The sequence below is a fragment of the Bos javanicus genome, chromosome 8 (genome assembly GCF_032452875.1).
Source record: "Bos javanicus breed banteng chromosome 8, ARS-OSU_banteng_1.0, whole genome shotgun sequence".
NCBI lineage: Eukaryota > Metazoa > Chordata > Mammalia > Artiodactyla > Bovidae > Bos > Bos javanicus.
In genome coordinates, this window is record NC_083875.1 from 83,527,672 (window position 1) to 83,541,695 (window position 14,024).

Sequence of the window (14,024 nt, forward strand, 5' to 3'; positions counted from 1 at the left end):
GAAGCGACTTAGCAGCAGTAGCAGCAGCAAGACAAGAAGTGCTAGTGACCTCTCACTGGTCCTGGAGGTAATTCAATCACAGCTCCACAAGAACCCTTCCTCCACCACAACTCCTAGCAGTTGCCTCAAGAGCCTTCAGCACAACTATAGTAGGTATTTTTTGTGGTTTCCCCTGAAAAAAATTAAGCTCAGATATGATGGGACAAACGGCAAAGATATTTATTGGCTACAGAGAATCTTTTCCTTTTCTGCCTAGAGCAACTCCTCTAAATATTAAGTTGTTGATAGAAATCACTTCAATAAACGTAGTTTTTAAAACAAGACCAACTCTGCAAACACAAGCTCAGACCTTGGTACTATGCCATATTAACCCCTGAGCCCACTGCTTATTATAGCTTTAAATTTTAAGCCATATTGAAATCTGGCTAATCATCTCAAGGTTATACAAAATTATGAACATTGTTATGAATAAAGAAGCAACAAATCTACTCTTCCCTTGGGAACCAAACATTATTTTCACAGCATGTTTAAGGATTTAAGCATCAAACAGATTGATTTACTTTTTAAGATAAAAGTGGTTCAATAACCATCTCTTGATACACTGTCTAGTCTCCCCCAAATTTGCCTTCCCTCTGGTGTTAGCGTTGGTGTGTGAAGTTGTTCTCTACAATAAGTCACCTGAGAAATAAAAGTTTCCTATATATCTTTTGAGGTAGAATTCTCCCAGAGAAACACAATTAGGCTGGTGACTCTATAAAGACCGTTGCCAAGGTGATGGACAAGCACCTCTGGAATTGAGAGACTTCCTCACGGGGCACTGGGGAGAGGCAAGGGCCACAGAGCCCAGGCATGCTTCCAAGAAGAGAGAGGAACTTGCTGAGACATCCAGGATGGAGGGAAAACCAGATGAAACAGGGAGAAGATGCAAGCATGCCCATTTCTCAGGTAGGAAGATCTACCCTCAAGGACTTGTGAACAATAGTGAGAAAGAAGGTAGGAAGGAAGGAAGGAAGGGAGGGAGACAAACAGGAAACAGGAGGTGTGTAATCCCACTTTCTCTGTCTCATGTTATCTTTATACAACCTGCATTCCAAAAGGTGATGTCTCTCTTTTTCCATCTTCCTGTTCCTAATGGAGTTTTTAGATACACCTTTTTGGTGGTTCTTGAACTAAACCCTACATTATTGGATCCAAGGCCCCACCTACATAGAGTTGGGCAGATCCATTTCAAGATAAGAATTAGAAGAAATCAAGAGGCACAGCTAACTAGGAAGTCAGAGAAGAAGATAAAAAAAAAAAAAAATTTAGCCTTCATTGCACATAAATGGAGGCCAGAAATATAGATTTCTTGGGAATTTGTAATGTTCTCATTGTTTATTATTTTTGTTAATATCTGTCTATTCCCTATAAGTACAAGCAGTAACAAATCTTGAAACAAAACAAAATTGGCAAAAGGGTTATGGGATTTATTTTGGAGGTCAAAAAAGATATATCTTATCTCACTGCTCTTTTGTGCAATCAGGAGAGAGAATCCTGAGAGGAAAGCAGATGAAAAGAGATTAGAAAGAAAGGTAACCCCTTAAGTTCTCTGGGAGAAAAATAAACAGAGGAAATGTAAATTCAGCTTGGGGAGAAATGTTTCTAGGGAATTAACCTCCACAATAGTCACTTTCCTCCTGATGTCAAGTCATAGAAACTTCCCAATAGATTTTGTTGAGTGCTAAGCATATGATCACTCAACTAGAGCCAGACATCCTGGAATGTGAAGTCAAGTGGGCCTTAGGAAGCATCACTACAAACAAGGCTAGTGGAGGTGATGGAATTCCAGTTGAGCTATTTCAAATCCTAAAAGATGATGCTGTGAAAGTGCTACACTCAATATGCCAGCAAATTTGGAAAACTCAGCAGTGGCCACAGGACTGGAATGGTCAGTTTTCATTCCAATCCCAAAGAAAGGCAATGCCAAAGAATGCTCAGACTACCGCACAATTGCACTCATTTCACACCCTAGTAAAGTTATGCTCAAAATTCTCCAAGCCAGGCCTCAGCAATACATGAACCCCGAACTTCCAAACGTTCAAGCTGGTTTTAGAAAAGGCAGAGAAACCAGAGATCAAATGGCCAACATCCACTGGATCATTGAAAAAGCAAGAGAGTTCCAGAAAAATACCTATTTCTGCTTTATTGACTATGTCAAAGCCTTTGACTGTGTGGATCACAACAAACTGTGGAAAATTCTTCAAGAGATGGCAATAGCAGACCACCTGATCTGCCTGTTGAGAAATCTGTATGCAGGTCAGGAAGCAACAGTTAGAACTGGACATGGAACAACAGACTGGTTCCAAATAGGAAAAGGAGTACGTCAAGGCTGTATATTGTCACCCTGCTTATTTAACTTATATGCAGAGTACATCATGAGAAACGCTGGGCTGGAGGAAGCACAAGCTGGAATCAAGATTGCCAGGAGAAATACCAATAACCTCAGATATGCAGATGACACCACCCTTATGGCAGAAAGTGAAGAAGAACTAAAGAGCCTCTTGATGAAAGTGAAAGAGGAGAGTGAAAAAGTTGGCTTAAAGCTCAACATTCAGAAAAGTAAGATCATGGCATCTGGTCCCATCACTTCATGGCAAATAGATGGGGAAACAGTAGAAACAGTGCCTGAGTTTATTTGTGGCGGGGGGGAGCTCCAAAATCACTGCAGATGGTCACTGCAGCCATGAAATTAAAAGACACTTACTCCTTGGAAGGAAAGTTATGACCAACCTAGACAGCATATTAAAAAGCAGAGACATTACTTTGTCAACAAAGGTCCATCTAGTCAAGGCTATGGTTTTTCCCGTAGTCATGTACAGATGTGAGAGTTGGAGTATAAAAAAAGCTGAGCACTGAAGAATTGATGCTTTTTAACTGTGGTGTTGGAGAAGACTCTTGAGAGTCCCTTGGACTACAAGGAGATCCAACCAGTCTATCCTAAAGGAGATCAGTCCTGGGTGTTCATTGAAAGGACTGATGTTGAAGCTGAAACTCCAATACTTTGGCCACCTGATGCGAAGAGCTGACTCATTTGAAAATACCTTGATGCGGGGAAAGATTGAGGGCAGGAGGAGAAGGGGACGACAGAGGATGAGATGGTTGGCTGGCATCATCAACTCAATGGACATGAGTTTGGGTAAACTCTGGGAGTTGGTGATGGACAGGGAGGCCTGGCGTGCTGCAATTCATGGGGTCACAAAGAGTCGGACACCACTGAGCAACTGAACTGAAGCATATGTTGGATTATGCAGAGCTGAGGTATAGTAGTTTTCCATCATACTTCAGGTTTTCGGGATAGCTTGTTAGTTATCACTGAAGTAACATCAATAATACCCAAGTTCACCGGAAGTAGAATTAATTTCCAGTGAAAAATTTCAGCGAACATTACGAATTTCTAACTGCCACTCTCAACCAGTTTCTGTCTTTCGTTCTACATCTGTCAACATTAGCTATTAAGCTCCCGCAAATGTCATCCTTATATGATAATTATAAATGTAAGGATGGTAATAACAGCAATAACAATAACATTAACATTTATTGAACATTTAATATGTGCAAGGCAGTATTTTGTGTGCTCTGCATATAGTAACTCATGCCTCACCAAATCCCCTTAAAGAAAAAAACCACTCTCATTTTACAGATGAGAAAACTGAGGCTTAAAATAACTCAGCTAGTTAGCCAGGAAGCCAGATGTGTTTGTACAACTCCTAACCTCATAAACAAAGAACATCTAAACACTAAGCATCCTCCATCAAATACAGACTCTCCCAGACCACCCACACTCCTGTGGCTTTTGAAACATTTAACCCCACACACTCCTTTCTTCAAGTAAAACCTTGCACAGAAACCCCAAGTCTACATTAAACGGATAAAATTGAGGTTTGCTGATTAAATCAGGTGGAGAAACAAAGACCATTGCCTGTCCCATCTCCACTCAGCCCTTCCTGCTGCCTCAGAAGGTTCTGCAGAGCCTTGGAGCTTCTGTGAAACACAGAAAACCCTTAACAGTCTTTAGCTGATCTCCTTCCACCTGTAAAATTGCCAACTCAAGAGCTGCTTTCCAATCTGCTTTCAAAATTTCAAGGTTTTTGTTGCTTCTAGGATAAGTTTTGAAATTCTGCATTCCCATGCACCCAGACACTCCCTCTGTATCCCCATTCCATCCAGCTGGCCTGACCTCCTTGTCATCCCCTAAAAGGCATCATTCTTTGAACCATTTGAAATGACTTCTGCTTTCTCTTCCACTCTTGCAAATTCCAGCATCAGAAACTGAGTCAAGTGTGAATTCTCCGTAAAATCTCTGACTGCTGTAGTCCTGTTCACCTTGTCACCATGTTTAGCGCTCACTCAGGCCCTGCCCCTTCCTGTAGTACCTAGTAGATGGGTTCCACTGCCAGAAAGAGACTAAAGCAATGACTTAAGATACAAGTTTCTTTCTCTTGCAAGAATTGTCTGAGGTGTGCACACTGGGCTAACACAACACCCCACAGGCTGGGACCCAGGCTCCTTCCGTATTGTCACTCTGCCTGACTCTATGATGGCTCACCACTGTATCCCCATCAGAATGAGGAAAAGGGAAGGAAGGACATGTTCTTTCCTTTTAAAGACTTCTCCCTCTACTTTGATTTAAAGACTTCTCCCTCTACTTTGAGCATCACTTTTCACCTTCATGCATTGGAGAAGGAAATGGCAACCCACTCCAGTGTTCTTGCCTGGAGAGTCCCGGGGACGGCGGAGCCAGGTGGGCTGCCGTCTATGGGGTCACACAGAGTTGGACACGACTGAAGTGACTTAGCAGTAGCAGTAGCAGTAGCAATCTCTTCCACATTTAACTATTTCAAGGAGAAATTAGGGAAGAGCATTTTGTCTCAGCTCTCATACACTCCTGGAATAAAGAGACTTTGTCTCACACATTGCATCCCCAACAATACCTATCTAACCTGGGCATCTTAAAAGTACTCAATATTAAAAGCAAATTATTAAAGAATTAATATATAGATATAGGCTTCCCTGGTGGCTCAGACGGTAAAGTGTCTGCCTACAATGTGGGAGACCCAGGTTTGATCCCTGGGTTGGGAAGATCCCCTAGAGAAGGAAATGGCAACCCACTCCAGTATTCTTGCCTGGAAAATCCCACGGACGGAGGAGCTTGGTTGGCTACTGTCCATGGGGTCGCAAAGAGTCGGACACGACTGAGCAATTTCACTATCACTATGACGATCACTATTAGTGCATGAGAAAACAGATGTGCAGACATTTTTGGAAACCACTTTGGAAACCAAAGATAACGTTGACTTTCTTTACATCAGTGATGAATTAAGTTTCTGATTACTGGGTCCTAAATCTGAAGGGGTTTTAACTTTTAGAAAAGTTACCCAAAGAGATTATTTAAATGGGTGATACTCTTCCCAACTATCTTCTTCACACACACACACACACACACACACACACACATCCAGCTTATTAAAATACAAATTCTAGGAAACTGCTTCACTGATACTCATATTTTTTCCCCAAGATAGTTAATACAAAGTCAATGAAAGGTTTGGAAAGCTAGACTTTAAAACATTAAAGTATAAAGATAAAATTACCTTTTCAGATACAAATCTATTGTGATAACATCTTAGATAATTCACTGAGCTCTTTACCAAGCGATGAAAACTTTGGCAATACTTTGAGCCAGGTGATGTTACTATATTTAGGAGTATGAGTTTCATTGTACCTCCTTTTCAAAGACAATTTATTTTTAAGTATGTATTGAACTACAAACTATCATATTCTTTTATTTTAGGCAATAATTGGGTTTATGTGTTGATTAATTCATCTGTACACATATATTACCAATACTACTAAAAATTTTAAGAAGCTTTAAAGCAAATATAGTTAAGGAACAGTGACTAACTACAGGAACCCTACTGGCCAGTTGCAAAAACACTGTGTCAGTTCAGACTTCCCCAGCCTTGAATGAAGCCTGAGAAATAATAACAGTAATAAAAGCAGCTTCCTTGTGTACCCGGTAGTTTGGGCCAGATAATGTACTAACTGTGTCGCATGAATTCTTTCCATCCTCTAACAATACTGTAAGAAATCTGAGATAAGAAATCTAAGGCTCAGAAAAGTGTAATGATCTTACAGAGTATTAGAAGCCCTTCAGAACTGGGTTCAAATTGAGCACATTTATTTCCAAAGACCTTTGTTTTTTCAAATGTAGATAAATCAGATTAGCAGTTGTCACTCTGCTGCTCCATGCATGCATGGTACAGAGTTCTATGCAACTATCTACAAGAAGGTGCCAGCTTGTGTCACTGGTACTTGTTCTCACGTCTCATGGCAGGATTAAAGGGATTAGTTAGAATGTGTCCACAGATGCCCCACCAATGAGCTCACACAGAAAAACCCCCTTGCTGGCTGGGAACCTCAGGAGACTCTGGATAGGATGGGCAAAGGCAGTCTAAGGATCTGACCCAGACTAGACATAGAAGGAGGCACTTCCCTCAGAGGAGGCCCCCCTGGTCTTTCCCTTGCTCATGTAGACTAACCCTCCCTCGATGAGGCATTCTCCCATCTGCCTTGCCCCTGAAATCCCCAGTTCTTGTGGCTGGAAATCTGGGCTTCTGGCACCGCCTGAGTAAAGACAGACCAGTCTACTTTATCCCTGGCTATCACTGCAGTACAGTTACCATTAGGGGCACTGAGAGAGCCCCTACTGAGAGAGCACAAACTATTGTGCTTTGAATACGATGTTTCCAGCAAACGAAGGCCTGATCCTCAAGGCCTCTAGGTCTAGCCACACTCAGCAGGAGTCTGGCAGCATTCCAGCTAACATATTCTTCCAGGTCCCTCAAGGAAGTAGTGGGGATTTTCACTTCCCTTCAGTACAGAAAATCATCCAATACTTCTTCAAAAGACCTGGCTGGGAGACCCTGGCTCAGAATCACATATGCATGAAAATATTCTAGGATTTAGCTCTCCCCTGATGCTAAATTTGCAGAGTAGGACACAGGCCAGCACATCTCAAGCAGATTCGGGTGGCTTGTGTCTGCAGTGCTTTCCTCAGTGGAATGGAATCTTGCATAGACCTCCTGCATCATTCTGGCTCTCCCACATGAACCTTGTCTTCATGTGTTTCTCAAGAAGCTCTCTCTCCCTGTTCTAGCCCAGAGTTGCTCAACACCAGTACAACTGACATGTTAGGTTGGATAATTCTTCATCATGCAATTTTCCTGTGGATTGCAGGAAACCTAGCAATGTCCCTGGCTTCTACCTACTAGTTGCCAGTAGCACCCACCTCCCCATTTGTGACAACCAACTGTGTCTCCAGACATCGCCCAATGTCATCTGGGAAGCAAAATCACCCTGTATGAGGACCACTGGTCTAGCCAGTTGAAACCCAGCCAGTTCTGATGGTCTCACGCTGCTTCTTCCCAGGGCAGCAGGCACACTCATCCCACCAGAATCTCTCAACACAATCTTCAGATACTAAAACTCTTGCATGTTTGAAAACACCTGTAAAACAGATGTCCCAGACCTTTCTAGCAATTCAAGTTTGCTCTTCCCCACTAAAGTTCAAATTATTGTAATCTGAGTGCCTTTCCTGAGGAATTACAAGAATATCCTTTCCTGGGCATTTCTGCAGTCCCACTCTCCCCCAGCCCTCTCATCACTACCTTGCTGCTCCAGAATGCCACTCAGTCCAACCACAGGGCCAGGGTCTTCTCTAAGCCATAACAGAATGAGATGGTCATGCTTAATGATGTTAACCAGCAACCTTGAGAAATTACAAAGTAAAAGGGGAAATAGGCATTAGATATTAGCCCTCACAGCTCCCGAGCACCAGCGGCCATGTCTTTTGCACGGGCTCATCTCCCCATCACCCTCCCCGCCCCACCCCCCCACCCTCCCCGCCCCACCTCCCCCATCCCTCCAGCCCCCAGACTCTCCTAGACCACAAGCCTAGCACATTTCTCCCCACCCCTGCCACTCCCCACTCCAGAGGGTCAATAATTCCTGCAGAGATGCAGCCAGCCCAGTGAAGGCCAGCATTTGCCCTTCATTACACAGAACACAGCATATTCTAGCCTGAGGTGTGAACCAACCGCATTTGGACTCTTCATCTTCGGGACTCCCACAGAGGAAAATGAGCAGGTGCTTCAGGTGCAGCTGCATGGCCAAAGACCAAGTCTCACGCGATAAGCTGCATGAAGAAATGGTTACAAAGCCAGTCCACCCTGCCCAGTCTTTCAGGACTTTGTTCCTTCTCAGCATCACACTAGGGACCAGAATCAATGTTGATGCACCCTTAAAACATGACTTCCCTTTTTAATCACTTCTATGATGTAGGGCTAAGAAGTCAGGAAATTTCTAGTTTTAGAACCATCCTGGTAAGGGACACTAGTCATATGAGTGGCAGTTACTCATCACCATTCCAGGAATATCCCTACTCTGCCACTTTCAAAGAGCCAAGTTAGAGTCAAAGGATTGCTAGTGGTGGTTTTCAAACTTCTCTCATTGTCAAGATCCTTCTGACACATGAGTCTGGCTAAGGCCTCAGGTGGAGCCATACTGGCTGATGTGGGATGGACCTAGAGACCCTGAACACACCTTAAGGACTGATGACCTGAAGTATGATCAGAATAAAGATGACCTGGGAATTTGGTATCTAGAAATCTGGTCTCAAAGGCTAAAGAAAATGAGGTGTGAGTCCATGTCCCCTTCTACCTAAGCCAGGTCAGATTTTATTGTCACAAATAAGGAAAAGGAATGACATGTCTGGCAGGCAGAGGAAGAGCTGTGCTGGCTGGTGGACGAAGAGGAAGGAGGAGAGCCCTGCAGTTTTGCTGGGCTGTTAGCTTCCTTGGTTTCCCAGGCACTAGCTTGTTAAGCGGAGAAGGCAATGGCACCCCACTCCAGCACTCTTGCCTGGAAAATCCCATGGACAGAGGAGCCTGGTGGGCTGTAGTCCATGGGGTCACTAAGAGTCGGACACGACTGAGTGACTTCACTTTCACTCTTCACTTTCATGCATTGGAGAAGGAAATGGCAACCCACTCCAGTGTTCTTGCCTTGAGAATCCCAGGAACGGGGGAGCCTGATGGGCTGCCGTCTATGGGGTCGCACAGAGTCGGACACGACTGAAGCGACTTAGCAGCAGTAGCAGCAGCAGCTTGTTAAGAGGAGGGTGTTGCAGGGAGAATCCAAAGGGTTTCCCTAGACCAGGCTTCTCAGCCCCACACCATTGACATTTGGGGCTGGGTAATTCTGTATTTGGAGAAGGCAATGGCACCCCACTCCAGTACTCTTGCCTGGAAAATCCCATGGATGGAGGAGCCTGGAAGGCTGCAGTCCATGGGGTCACTGAGGGCCGGACAGGACTGAGCGACTTCACTTTCACTTTTCACTTTCATGCATTGGAGAAGGAAATGGCAACCCACTCCAGCGTTCTTGCCTGGAGAATCTCAGGGACAAGGGAGCCTGGTGGGCTGCTGTCTATGGGGTCGAACAGAGTCGGACACGACTGAAGTGACTTAGCAGCAGCAGCAATTCTGTATTGGGGGTGGAGGCTGTCCCGTGCACTGTTGGATGTCAGCAACATCCTTGACCTCCACCAACTAGATGTCGATAGGACCTTGTTCCCAATTTGTGCAAGTTGTAACAACCAAAAATGTCTCCAGATGCTGCTCCAGCAACATTACCCCAGCTAGAATCAATGATATGTACACAAAGCCTACCAGGCTAAGAGGAGATAAAAGGATGTAAGACATTATTCTTATCCTCCAGAAACTTAACATCCAGCTGGAAAGACAAGAAGTAAACATGTTAAATTAGTGAAATAGGTAAATAATAACAGATCAAGATAACAAGAGATGTCACAAGTTGGTATGTAATTAGAAGGATCTTAAATAACACTGTTGACTGAAAGGAAATCAAAACAGTCCATCCTAAAGGAAATCAATCCTGAATATTCACTGCAAAGACTGATGCTGAAGCTGAAGCTCAATACTTTGGCCACCTGATGCGAAGAACTGAGTCATTAGAAAAGATCCTGATGCTGGGAAAGATTGAAGGCAGGAGGAAAAGGGGACAACAGAGGACAAGATGGTTGGATGGCATCACCGGCTCAATGGACATGAGTCTGAGCAATCTCAAGGAGATGGTGATGGACAGGGAAGCCTGGCGTGCTGCAGTCCATGGGGTCGCAAAGATTCGGACATGACTGAGTGACTGAACAACAAAATAATACTCTCCTAACACTTGTTACATTGTATTTTATTGAAATTACTTATCTATCTTCCTTGATGTGAAATGAAAATACCATGAGCACAGATTCTGACTCAATTTTCTTGACCACAGACATCCTCCCCCAGGGTCTGGCACATAGTAAGTGCTCAATACTTACCAGGGACAGTCTTGTACAGGATCAGACCTGACAGAAGAAAAAGGGCACTGAAGGGGATCCTCTCCAGGTTTCACGCACTACGCGATAACCAAGTGAACTGGGCCAACCTGAATGCTTGACCATCCAAAGACATCTCTCTCTCTCTATGTGTGTGTATATGTGTGTGTGTGTGTGTGTGTGTGTGTGTGTGTATAGTTGCTGTTTAGTAGCTAAGTTGTGTCCAACTCTTCTGCAACCCCATGGACTGTAGCCTGCCAGGCCCATCTGTCCATGGGATTTCCCAGGCAAGAAAACTGGAGTGGGGTGCCATTTCCTTTTCCAAGGGATCTTCCTGACCCAGGGATTAAACTCATGTCTCCTGCATTGACAAGCCTATTATTCACCAATGAGCCACATACTCCTATATATATATATATGGTCAACAAAATAAGAGGCAGAGTCTATGCTCATGGCAGTCTTGGAAGAGAGGTTTTCCTCTACCCCATAGCCCTCCCATCCCTCCATCACTGAACTTGTCTGTGGCATAATCCTCTCAAAAAGATAAGTGGATGGAAAAACCCAGTGAAAAACCCTGGGCCTTCTGCTGAGATATACTGTGAAGGGCCGGGGCAGAGGTGAACTCGTGGGAAGGAAAAAAGGAAAACACCAATCCAAATCAGCTAGCTGGCCCTCCCCTCTGCAACACCTGTTCGTTTGTAAAATGCACATTGAGCACCTGCTCAGGGCTGGACAGCCCTTGGGGCCTGAGGACCCAGCCACACAGAACAGATCAAAGTCGAGCTCGTGGGCAGCCAGCAGCCAGGCTCCTTGGTTCATATGCTTGGGTGTGCATGGAGTCACCTGGATGGAGAAGCTGTAAAAAAGTCGGCTGGGCCCCTTTCCCAGCGTTTCTGATTCAGCAGGCCCGGAGCAGGGCCTGAGAACTGCATTCCTGGCCAGCTTCCAGCTGAGGCCGCGCTCCCAGCCCGGGACCACCCTTTGAGCCTCCCTGGACTCCAGCTTCCGCGCAGAAGATGCTAACTGGCCGCGGGGAAGTGTCTGGGGCAGGAGGTGGGCCAGGAAGAGAACCCAAGGGAACATCTGAAAAAACAAGATTGAACGGGCCCAAGTGCCTCCCGGTGGCCCGGGACAAAGATAGAGCTTCTCTGTTTACTGGAAAGTCCAGGGACTGCCCGCGGTCCCGCCTGCGCGGTGGGTGGCGGCGGTGGCTCCGGCCCGGGGGTGGGGCGGTGGGGGTGGGCATGGGGGTGGGGAGGCCTGCCCGGTAAGGGCCGGCGGGAGAGGGCGGGGGCCGGCCAGCCCGGCCTCCGACCCGTTTATTTACTTAAACAACACAGAGCCCGCCCTCCGCGGGGCCAGGCCCGGGGCAGTTCCTGAATGGGACTGGACGCCGCGTCTTTGCAGCAGCCCACCCACGTCGCCGGAGGCGTCCTCGGCTGGGCCTCCGTCCGAGGAAATGACGGGCTGCGCTGGGGCGTCGCCGGCGGCCCGGGAACGTGGGTGAGGCCGCGCCGCCGCAGTGTCCCGGGGCGGCGCCCCTCTCCACTGAGCGCCCTTCTCCGCCCGGCTTTAAATCTCCCTTTATTTTGCTTCAGAGCTTTTCACTCTTTTCGATGGCGATAAAGAAAAGCAGATAATATTTTTTAAAGAAGAAGGGGATAAAATGTTAAGCTGTCTCCCTCAGAAGGAAAAAAGGGGGCTGAATAAACAGAATGTCACTGAAAAGACAACAAACAAGACCGTTTCTGAAAGAACCAGATGGACTTGGAAATAGCCTTCGATTGCGGCCACAGGGCTGCATCGGGAGCGGCCCGGGGACAGGGGACGGCTGGGACTGGGGACGGGGGCGGAGGGGCGGGGAGATGGCTGATTTAGTAATTTAGTTCGGGAATCGAAAGCCTACAGGTCTGCCTGTGAAAAAAGAGCCGATTTTGGAAACCTCAAACCTCACTGGAGTGAAATAAAACGAAGCCACTATTACCTTCCCTTTCTTCTGACAGATCACCTATGTCTTGAATAAGAAATTGCTGACTAGATGTTTTTCCTTTCCTTTTCTTTGCAAAGTTGAGGGAGGATTAGGTGTTTTTTTGTTTTTTCATTTTTCTAAAGCTTTCTCAACTTAGCTAAATGGACACGTGCAGAGTTAGATGGGCTAGTTTGGCCTTTTCTCCTTATCTATTTAACTTATCCTTTACCCACTAAATCAACTATATTTCAAAAAATGGTACCAGACTGATATCCAAATTCCTGTAATAATTTCTCAGCTGCTGGATGGTGTGTACCACATAGATGGAAGGGGAAAACATTTGTCATAAGAATCAGGTTTCCATTCTCTAAGGATAAATTCAACTTTTTAAATACACTATTTTTAGAGCAATTTCAGGTTCACAGCAAAATTATGCAAAAGGTACAGAGATTACTCATGTACCCCCTGTCCCCACATATGCAGAACAAGCTCTCCTTGGGTACAAAGGAAAACAAGCCAAGCAAATGTGCAACTGTGGTGAAACCTAGGGGGCACACATGAGGTTAGAAGGCAGAAATTCTGAACAATATATAGACTCTAGTTCCATTGCCATTAATCAACTGGATCGTGGACAGGTCACTCTCTCTCTCCAAACCTTGGTGTCCTATCTGCAAAGGGAAATAGTTACAAGGCATAGCTTGTTGTGGTGATGTAGAAAGCAAGTACCTATAAAGGTTTCTTCACTATGGTGTGTATTTTCTTTTAATGAATGTTTATATAACAGACCTATTCCTTTTGTTGCTTCTTTTCCAGAAAAGGAACAGGTAGGTGAGATAAATTTAGATGAGTGCTGGAGGAGGGAGACGTCTCATCAGATTTAAAATTGCTGATATAAAATAGGGAAAGCAGGAAGGGAGGGAGGGAGGAAACAAAGCAGAACAGGTCATGCTTTTTTAAAAGCACTGATGGAAGAGTTTTTCAGCTATAGCCTCAGTTTTCAGGTGGAGACAATCCTAAGAAGTATTATTTTCTAGTATCAAAACTGCGTTATAGGCTACAGTTAAGGACCAGCAGAAAGAGGAAAAATACTCATCAAGGCTCTTAAACTTGTTCACAGCAAAATTACAACATTGTATCATGGCTAAACAATTTCAGAATTTCCTAATATGTGGCATAGCTTCAGAGGACATGGTGACATTTTACCAAAACATAAATTCTTCATCAATGTGGACTCCTTTTCTTTGGTTGGCAACGTTAATGAATTCTTTCTGAGCAGCAGTTTGTCAGGAACATTTTATGATCTTGACCACACAGGAACAAAGCCACTGAAGTCATGCCCGGCAGTGTTGCTACTTTGGCCATGTCCCACCACCAGAACATTCTCCATTTTTAGGGTTACTCCAGAATCACCTGAAGGACTTATTAGGATACAGACACTGGGTACCACTCCTAGGGCTTCTGATCTAGCAGGTTATGGATGGGCCTGAGAGTTTGGGTTTCTTATAAGTGGGTAATGTTAAGGCTGCTCGTCTGGAGGCCACATTTGATATCCACTGGCATAGAATAGGGCTTCTGCATACCAGGTCCTTAATAAATGTGTGCTGGTTGGAGGAAAAGGCAGTG

The 14,024-nt window shown here is 45.0% G+C and overlaps 1 long non-coding RNA gene across 2 annotated transcripts in view; it reads left to right on the top strand.

The window, feature by feature from the left end:
* Positions 1-780: 780 nt before the first annotated feature.
* Positions 781-14,024, top strand: part of LOC133253012 (uncharacterized) — a 29,458-nt gene continuing 16,214 nt past the window's right edge. For both annotated transcript variants that reach the window (XR_009738155.1, XR_009738154.1), the window contains exon 1: positions 781-945. This is a non-coding gene — a long non-coding RNA (uncharacterized LOC133253012). The remainder of the gene's footprint in view (positions 946-14,024) is intronic.